This window comes from Perissodus microlepis, chromosome 19, assembly GCF_051167445.1.
Source record: "Perissodus microlepis isolate ML-2025 ecotype Zambia chromosome 19, ASM5116744v1, whole genome shotgun sequence".
In the NCBI taxonomy this organism is placed as follows: Eukaryota; Metazoa; Chordata; class Actinopteri; order Cichliformes; family Cichlidae; genus Perissodus; species Perissodus microlepis.
Genome location: NC_140479.1, coordinates 2,017,468 through 2,027,646, shown reverse-complemented (window position 1 = coordinate 2,027,646; position 10,179 = coordinate 2,017,468). Strand labels below are relative to the sequence as shown.

At 48.2% G+C, this 10,179-nt stretch overlaps 1 pseudogene; it reads right to left on the bottom strand.

Annotated features, from left to right (window-relative positions):
* Positions 1 to 404: 404 nt before the first annotated feature.
* LOC146365178 (uncharacterized) lies at positions 405 to 4,587 on the bottom strand (annotated as a pseudogene).
* Between the last annotated feature and the right edge of the window lie 5,592 nt (positions 4,588 to 10,179).

Genomic DNA, 10,179 nt, shown 5'->3' with positions numbered 1-10,179 from the left:
TCCTGTTAGCATCTTGAAGCGTGCTGTTATGTGCTGGAATATCTCAGGGGCATCTTTACACAGTCTGCACCTGGGGTCTTGCCTGGTGTGGTAGACCCCAAGTCCCAAGGTCAAAAGTGGTTGAGAATGACCTGAGAGAATGAGCAATCAATTCAGTTCAGTTCAATTTTATTTATACGGCACCAAATCACAACAATTCGCAACAATCACAACAACAGTTGCCTTGATATAAGGTAGGGTCTGCGTTATATTGTAAGGTCGACCCTACAATAATAGATACAGAGAAAACCCAACAATCATATGACCCCTTATGAGCAAGCACTTTGGTGACAGTGGGAAGGAAAAACTCCCTTTTAACAGGAAGAAACCTCCAGCAGAACCAGGCTCAGGGAGGGGCGGGGCCATCTGCTGCGACCAGTTGGGGAGAGAGAAGGAAGACAGGATAAAGACATGCTGTGGAAGAGAGACAGAGATTAATAACAGGTATGATTCAATGCAGAGAGGTCTGTTAACACATAGTGAGTGAAGAAGAAACACCCTCGGCCTGCGCATCAAGGATTCTGATAGTTTATTGTCTGTTTGGGAGCTGACACAGTCTCTATGGAGATGGGTTTTTGGGGGGGTAGCAGGAGGAGAGAAGCTGCAGAGAGGCGTGTAAGACTGCAACTCTGCTTCCTGGTCCCAACTCTGGATAGTCATATTTTGGGGGGTTTAATAAATTTGTCCATATTCCTAGAAATGAGAGCTGCTCCATCCAAAGTGGGATGGATGCCGTCTCTCCTAACAAGACCAGGTTTCCTCCAGAAGGTTCCCAATTATCTATAAAGCCCACATTATTTTTTGGAGACCACTCAGACAGACAGCAATTTAAGGAGAACATGTGGCTAAACATGTCACTCCTTCAATATTGATTATGGTGACCTCCGACTGGCCTAACCGGGTGTCATTACTGCCGACGTGAATCATAATTTTACTGAATTTACGTTTACCCTTAGACAGCAGTTTTAAATTTCCCTATATGTCGCCTGCTCTGGCCCCTGGAAGACAACTGACTATGGTTGCTGGTGTCTCTAGCTTCACATGTCTGAGAACAGAATCACCAATTACCAGAGTTTGACCCCCAGCGGGTGTGTCGCAGAGTGGGGAAAAATGGTTAGATGTATGAACAGGTTGGTGGTGCACCTGGGACTTCTGTTTAAGACTTCCTCCTCGCCGTCACCCAGCCATCCTGTTTCCCCAGCTGCTCGGGACAGTCTGCTGGGGACAGCTAGAGAGTGTCCCCTCCAAGAGTATCCAAGAGAGTGCTTGGATGAAGCACATGAAGATTATACTATGAAATAAGAAGTTATATCTATAAGGTTTTAATTAAAGTTTTAATTAAATTTAATTGCTACGCAGATAAGCTACACAAAAACACCACTGTGTGTTCGAACAGGAACAGGAAGTGATACTCTACCACAAAGAGAACACCAAGTCACTGCTTGAGTATACGTCCAAATACAGATCGACAAACTGGCAAAACTACCAAATGGAAAACTTTGAGTTACATGTAAAATCTGTAACCTGGCTGGGATATGTGTTTGAGAGTTGGCAGGTGAAGACTGATATGTAAAAGGTAAAAGCTGCAGCTGACTAACCCCTACAACCTTGAAGTTGCTCCAGCGCTTGGCTTTACTACTTTCTACTGAAGGTAGTGTTTCAGGACCTGAAAAGGAGATTTATGTCAGCACCTTTCTTGATACAACCAGACCTGCATTAACAGTTCATTGTTGAGTTTGATGCCTCTGAGAAATGTGTGCTTGCTATTGCTAGCTATAAAGCTAGCTTTTGAGAAATAGAGACATTGGTAGGAGGTGCCGAAGATCCATTTACTGTGTGGATAGACCACAAGAATTTAGCCTACCTGCGAGCTAGGTACTAGTTATCTTTCGGTAGATACAGCTTCACAATTTCCCTCGCCAGTTCTCCTTCACCTGGTTCAAATTATAAATGGCCTGTTTTTCTCCCCCAGATTTTCTCATTTTTGCTGGCATTTGATAAAAGTCATCACCTTCTCTTCTGAAAAGTGAAAAATTCATTGTTGTCCCTTTTTAAATGTCCTATAATCCCCAAAGGCCTCTCCTTGTAGGATCTTTTCTAGTTTCTGCTTCTTTATAAATTTGGAAGTTTATTTACGTATTTTTAATTAATTCACTATCTTCATTTGGCAAAATATCTTATTAGTGGTGAGTTTTTTCTCACCTTTCGGGCATTTCCTTTTTTTAATTACTAAAATCTACACTCCCTTTAAAAACGATAAATTTCTTCTCAGTATTTCTCCCTTTCATCCCCTAAACAGTTAACGTGCTGAATCAGACAAACTCTAATACTCAGCCAGTTTACTGAAATGCTCTGCAGATGCTAGAGGAAGGACAGATCACATGGCTCTTTACATCATATACTCATTGCTTTTTCAAAAGTTCAAGCACACACAGTATGAATAACTTTGGGCACAGCTGCAGGTGCTTTGCCAGGCAGTGTTGGGTGAAACTGTTGCTGGGTCTTTAGATATGTATCATTTAGTCACCTTAAGGTAGCATGTAAGTGGCTGCAAGAAAATGGAAAAAACACTGCAAAATATAGCCAAACCTACTTCAGAATAGAGTGACAGTGCATTATGTTATGTTATGAGTAATTTATGATTTATAGGCTAAAATCACAAATTGGCAGCAGAATTTAGTGCAGAAAATGAGGCACAGTCAAAGCTTTGAGCTTTTGACAATTCATTAATAGTTATAGCTAGGGATGAGAATTGATAAGAATTTAGTTATATTGATTCCATTATCAGTATCACTTATCGATTCTCACTGTGTTCTCGTTGGCTCTGCTTTGAGAGTCACCACCACTGCTAAGACATTACATTTGTTCAAACTAATTGCGTGCCGTGTGATCAAAGGTTTGTGCATGTTGGAGGTGTTTCCCGTCTTTGTTGTGATCAGTGCTGGCTTCATTTCTCCAAAAAAGTAATTATTACTCATATTACAGAGAATACTGTAGTTACTTAATTACCTCTGTAAAATGAACCGCATTGTCTCATAATTACCATTCAACGTAATAAACCTATAGGCTACAATCCCACACACCAATATATATGGAATTTATATGATTAACATTTGACTCTAACCTGTGAACTTTGTGATTTGCTTTTTTACTGTAGAGCGTGTGCAAATGGGTGTAACTATTACAGTGTTTACAGTGTGTTAGATGGAGGAGTTGTACAGGGGGATGGTCACGGGCAGGAATTACTTCCTCTGTGGTGCGTTTGGGTAATCTCAGTCTCTCACTGAGCGTGCTCCTGTGACTGGCCAGCATGTCATCGAGTGGGTGGGAAGTATTATCCAGGATTGTCCTTATCTTGGACAACATCGGCTCTCAGACACCAACTTAAGGAGTCCAACTCCATCCCCACAACATTACTGGCCTTACGGATCAGTTTATTGAGTCTGTTGGCATCTGCAACCCTAACCTTCTGCCCCAGTATGCAACAGCATAGAGGATAGCACTGACCACAACAGACTCATAGAAAATCCTGAGCATTGTCCGACAGATGTTGGAGGACCTCAGGCGCCTCAGAAAATAGAGACGACTCTGGCCCTTCCCGTAGAGTGTAGTGGTGTTTTTAACCCAGTCCAGTTTATTGTCTATGTGTACTCCAAGGTATTTATAGTCCTCCACAATGTCCACGTTGACCCCCTGGATTGAAACAGGGGTCTTCGTTCCACTCCACACCTCTCTAATGCTGATCTGCTGTAGTTTCCACTCCAGATTCCTCCTGTAATTGTCCTTAGCCTCTCTGATCTTGTCCTTTAGTAACACCTGTACCGTTCTCACCTCCTCTTTATTGCCCCCTCTGAAAGCCCTCTTCTTGTCATTGAGGAGAACTTTGATGTCCTTAGTCACCCACGGCTTGTTATTTGGGTAACAATGAACAGTCTGAGCTGAAACAATGGAATCAGTGCATTTATGTAGTCAGTAATTGACTCAGTAAGCCCGTTGATGTCCTCAGTGTGAGGCTCACATAGTGTCTCCCAGTCAGTCAACTCAAACCAGCCCTGTAGTTCTGCTAAGGCCTCCTCTGACCACCTCCTAATGCTTGTCGTCATCACAGGTTCCCTCCTCACAATCGGCACATAGCACATGACATTAGCATACAGTAGGTCTAGGATTCTCTCCCCCCTGGTGGGACAGACCACATACTGTGTGAATGTTGGTAGTGTATTGTCCAAGGTGACATGGTTAAAGTCACCCAAGATCACAGTGAAGGCACTCGGGTGCTGATAGTGTCACATGCAGCTGTGGGGTTAGCAGAGGGAGGAACATAAACTCCCTGGGTAAATAATACAGCCTGAGTCCAACAGCATACAGTTCAATGTCCGGGCAGCAAATCCTTTCTTTGATTGTTATGTAGGCAGAGTTACACCACCGGTTGTTAACAAGAACAGCAAGCCCCCCTTCTTTCTGCTTACTGCTAGCGGCGCTGTCCCTATCAGCCCGAACAGTGCGAAAGCCTTCCACAGATGCGTTGTCTTCGGGAATATCCTGGTGCATGCGTAATTTGGTGAAACAATCAAGCTACACTCCCGGTATTCCCTCTGACTCCATGCTAGTGCTGATAGTTCATCCATCTTGTTTGCTAGCAACCGAACGTTCCCCGTTATAATAGGTAGCAGACACGGTTTGTACCTCCTTCTCTCTTTGAGGCTCTGCTGTCTCACCGTCTCCTTCCTTTTCCTCTTCTGTTCTCCACCTCTGCATCCTGCGTGTTTTCCTACAGATTTCAGCTGGTACTTCCAAGGGTCTGACCAATAAGCTAGCTGGCGTCAGGGCTTTCAGCTGATCTCTGAAGTAAACAACCCGTGCGGTGTGTAGGGGCTGCACCGCAGTCCCATTTACACAATAAAAGTAACAGTTCCGCGGCCACAACCAGGACAAAATTCTCTCAATCCACATGAATGAAAGGTAAGCTATTAAAACAGACAGACACTCTAATTACAAAGTAAAGGACAAAGAAATAAGTAAGAAAACAGTTAAACCAAAGCAAAAAAGCAGGAGCAGCTGTAACAGGCTGAGACGGATGCGCACTGAGGGCACATATATGATCTTCCTCACAAATAAAATAAAATAAAATAAAATAATAACAAAGGTCGATCAAATGGACAGATATGGCACAGCCATGATGATCCACTTGGTAAAATAAATCCGTTGGGCATCTTTGTTGGCCTTCAGACAACAATTTTGATGGATAAAGAACCAAACGGGACAGACAAAAGAAGAAAAAAAATGTATGAACACAAAGGCGACAGCACAAACCAAAGATAAACACCAGCCACTATTTTCCTGAAACATGATCTAAAATCAGCTGATTGTAGCACAAGTACAAGTGACTTTGAAAGGCAAACTAACAATTCAAAGGAATTGACCTACTGGAAACTCAATTCCAATCCCTATTTTTAGCCAGAGCTAGACTGTTAATGTGGCATATCAGGAATTTGACTGGGGGGCTGACGGACTTTTGGGTCGATGGGTCAATTGAAGTACTGGCCGTGCACCAGCCCTATAATCTCTGACAGCAGTCCATTCAATTACTTTCATTACTGACACTGTATTGCCCAATCAAATCTCTTAACATAGCTGTTCCCTCCCCTACCTTTGCTGTGCACTCACGCAGCTTGTAGAGCAGAATGTAGTGTGGAAGAAATGACAAAAATTGTGAAACTGAAAAGCTAAGAGACATGTTATACATGCTAGATGTCAGGGCTGCTGTGTAGAAATGCCTAGAACTGTACAAGATTAACGGGACCCCAAGACCCTTAATCAGGAATTCAATGGACATGACACAAACAACACTAAAGGCCAACTTCAAGCCAATTGCAGAAGTCACCATCAAGTGCAGCATCTACCAAGGAGATGCTCTGTCCCCACTGCTGTCCTGCATGGGCCTGAACTCCCTCAGTGAGATCATTGGCAAGACTGGCTACAGATACCAACGACAGAATGGAGCAATCGTCAGCAACCTCCTCCACATGGATGACATCGACCTGTATGCCAAGAGTGAATCATCGATTAACCGATCCACACCACTAGGATCTACAGCAACATTGGAACGTTATTCGGACTGGAGAAGTGTAGTTGGATGGTAACAAAGAGAGGGAAAGTAGTCAGAACTGAGGGGAATGTACTACCAGAAGGCAATATTGCAGACATCAAGCACAGCTACAAGTACCTTGTGAGCCCACAGGCAAATGGGAATCATGAAGAGGCCGCTAGAAAAACTGCAACCACCAAATACCTGGATAGAGTCAGGCAAGTCCTGCGGAGGATACAAGATTTGGAAGAACAAGATTTGGGGCAATCAATACCTATGCCCTGCCAATAATCAGATACCCTGCTGGGATTATAAATTGGCCAAATGTGGAGATAGAAGCCCTCTCCGTGAATCGCTACCTTATCGCGGTGGAGGGGTTTGTGTGTCCCAGGGATCCCAGGGGCTATGTTGTCTAGGGGCTTTTGCCCCCTGGTAGGGTCTCCCATGGAAAATTGGTCCTGGGTGAGGGACCAGACAAAGAGCGATTCAGAAGACCCTTATGAAGAGAACATCAAGGGAACAGTTTACCATGCCCGGGATAGGGTTACCGGGGCCCCGCCCTGGAACCAGGCCCGGGGAGGGTGCCCAAGGGCGAGCATCTGGTGGCCGGGCCTTAGTCCATAGGGCCTGGCCGGGCACAGCCCGAAGAGGAGACATGGGCCCATCCTCCCGCAGGCCCACCACCCGCAGGAGGCGCCATAGGGGTCGGGTGCATTGTGTGCCGGGTGGTGGCCAGGAGCGGAGGCCCTGGCGGACTGATCCCCAGCTGCTAAGACTGGCAATAGGGACATGGAATGTCACCTCTCTGGTGGGGAAGGAGCCTGAGTTAGTGAGTGAGGTTGAGAGGTACCAGCTAGATATAGTCGGGCTCACCTCTACGCATGGCTTGGGCTCTGGAACCAGTCTCCTGGAGAGGGGCTGGACTCTGTCTCAGTCTGGAGTTGCCCCTGGTGAGAGGCGGCGGGCTGGGCTGGGTATTCTAATATCCCCTCGGCTTGCTGCCGGTACGTTGGGGTTTTTCCCGGTGGATGAGAGGGTTTGTGCCCTGGTGCTCAACCTGGAGATTCTGTTGTCCTGCTGGGAGACTTCAATGCTCGCGTGGGTAACAACAGCGAGACCTGGAGGGGCGTGATTGGGAGGAACGACCCCCCTGATCTGAACCCGAGCGGTGTTTTGTTATTGGACTTCTGTGCAAATCACAGTTTGGCCATAACGAACACCTTGTTCGAACATAAGAGTGTCCATAAGTGCACGTGGCACCAGGACGCTCTAGGCCGCAGGTCGATGATCGATTTTGTAATCATATCACCAGACCTGCGACCATATGTTCTGGACACTCGAGTAAAGAGAGGGGCTGAGCTATCAACTGATCACCACCTGGTGGTGAGTTGGATCAGGTGGCGGGGGAGGACGCTGGACAGACCCAGTGCACCTAAACGCGTAGTGAGGGTGTGCTGGGAACATCTAGCAGAGGCCCCAGTCCGCGAGATCTTCAACGCACACCTCCGGCAGAGCTTCAACAGCATTCCGAGGGAGACTGGGGACATTGAGTAGGAATGGACCATGTTCAGCGTCTCCATTGCCGAAGCTGCTGCATTGAGCTGCGGCCGCAAGGTGGTTGGTGCCTGCCGTGGTGGTAATCCTCGAACCAAATGGTGGACACCAGAGGTGAAGGGAGCCACCAGGCTGAAGAAGGAGTCCTATCGGGCTTGGTTAGCCTGTGGGACTCCGGAGGCAGCCGACAGGTATCGACAGGCCAAGCGGAATGCGGCTCAGGCAGTGGCTGAAGCAAAAACTCGGGTGTGGGAGGAGTTCGGAGAGGCCATGGAAAAAGACTTTCGGACTGCCTCGAAGAGATTCTGGCAAACGTCAGGCATCTCAGGAGGGGAAAGCGGTGCTCTACCTGCACTGTGTATAGTGCTGGCGGAGCGCTGCTGACGTCGACTGAGAAAATTGTCAGGCGGTGGAAGGAATACTTCGAGGACCGCCTTAATCCCACTGACACGTCTTCCGAGGAGGAAGCAGAGTCTGGGGATGAGGGGAATGACCCGCCAATTTCCGGGGGCGAGGTCACTGAGGCAGTTAAACAACTCCATGGTGGCAGAGCCCCTGGTGTTGATGAGGTCCGCCCCGAGTTCCTGAAGGCTCTGGACGTTGTAGGGCTGTCCTGGTTGACACGTCTCTACAATGTTGCGTGGAGATCAGGGGCAGTACCCCTGGACTGGAAGACCGGGGTGGTGGTCCCCATCTTTAAGAAGGGAGACCGGAGGGTGTGTTCCAACTACAGGGGGATCACACTCCTCAGCCTCCCTGGGAAAGTCTATGCCAGGGTGCTGGAAAGGAGAGTTCGTCCACTAGTCGAACCTCAGATACAGGAGGAACAATGCAGTTTTCGTCCTGGTCGCGGAACACTGGACCAGCTCTTCATCCTCTCAAGGATACTTGAGGGTGCATGGGAGTTTGCCCAACCAGTCTACATGTGTTTTGTGGACTTGGAGAAGGCATTCGACCGTGTCCCTCGGGGTGTCCTGTGGGAGGTGTTGCGGGAGTATGGGGTGTCTGGCCCATTGCTACGGGCCATTCGATCCCTATACAACCGTTGCAAGAGCTTGGTTTGCATTGCCGGCAATAAGTCGGACTCGTTCCCGGTGGGTGATGGGCTCCGCCAGGGCTGCCCTTTGTCACCGATTCTGTTCATAATTTTTATGGACAGGATTTCTAGGTGCAGCCAAGTGGCGGAGGGCTTTCACTTTGGTGGCCTCAGAATCTCATCTCTGCTTTTTGCGGATGATGTGGTTCTGTTGGCTTCATTGGGTGATGGCCTCCAGCTCGCACTGGAACGGTTCGCAGCCGAGTGTGAAGCAGCGGGAATGAGGATCAGCACCTCCAAATCTGAGGCCATGGTTCTCAGCCGGAAAAGGGTGGAGTGCCCACTCCGGGTCGGGGATGAGTTCCTGCCCCAAGTGGAGGAGTTCAAGTATCTCGGGGTCTTGTTCGCGAGTGATGGGAGGAGGGAGCCGGAGATCGACAGACGGATTGGTGCTGCACCTGCAGTGATGCGGACGCTGCACCGGTCCGTTGTGGTGAAGAGGGAGCTGAGTGTAAAAGCGAAGGTCTCAATTTACCGGTTGATCTACATCCCTACCCTCACCTATGGCCACGAGCTGTGGGTAGTGACCGAAAGAACGAGATCGCGGATACAAGCGGCAGAAATGAGCTTCCCCCGAAGGGTGGCTGGCCTCTCCCTTAGAGATAGGGTGAGAAGTTCGGCCATCCGGGAGGGGCTCAGAGTAGAGCCGCTGCTGCTCCACATCGAAAGGAGCCAGCTGAGGTGGTTCGGGCATCTGACAAGGATGCCTCCTGGGTGAGGTTTTCCGGGCATGTCCCACCGGAAGGAGGCCCCCGAAGCAGACCCAGGACATGCTGGAGAGATTATATCTCTCGGCTGGCCTGGGAACGCCTTGGTGTTCCCCCGGATAAGCTGGAGGAGGTGGCTGGGGAAAGGGAGGTCTGGGCCTCTCTGCTTAGGCTGCTGCACCCGCGACCCGGCCTCGGATAAAGCGGATGAAGATGGATAGGAGATAGAAGCCACTGACATCAAGACAAGGAAGCTCCTTACCATGCATGGTAAATCCAGCACTCTGAGGTTGTATGCTAAGCAAAAAGAAGGAGGCCGGGGACTAGTGAGTGCCATAACCCCCATCCAGCATGAGACAATGACCATCCCCATGAGTACATTAACAAGATGGCGATAATAGACCATGTGCATAGTGAATATCTCAGGTAGCAGAAACCCAAGAAAAAAGAGGAGCAAGGAGAAGAACCAGTGGCTGACATCCAGTAATCCTACCAATGGCTTAAAAAAGCTGGACTGAAAGACAGCACAGAGGCACTAATCATGGCAGCACAGGAACACGTTTGAAACACAAGATCCATACAGGCTGGGGTCTATCCCACCAGGCAAGACCCCAGGTGCAGGCTGTGTAAAGATGCCCCTGAGACAATCCAGCACATAACAGCAGAGTGCAAGATTCTAACGGGCAGGGCATACATGG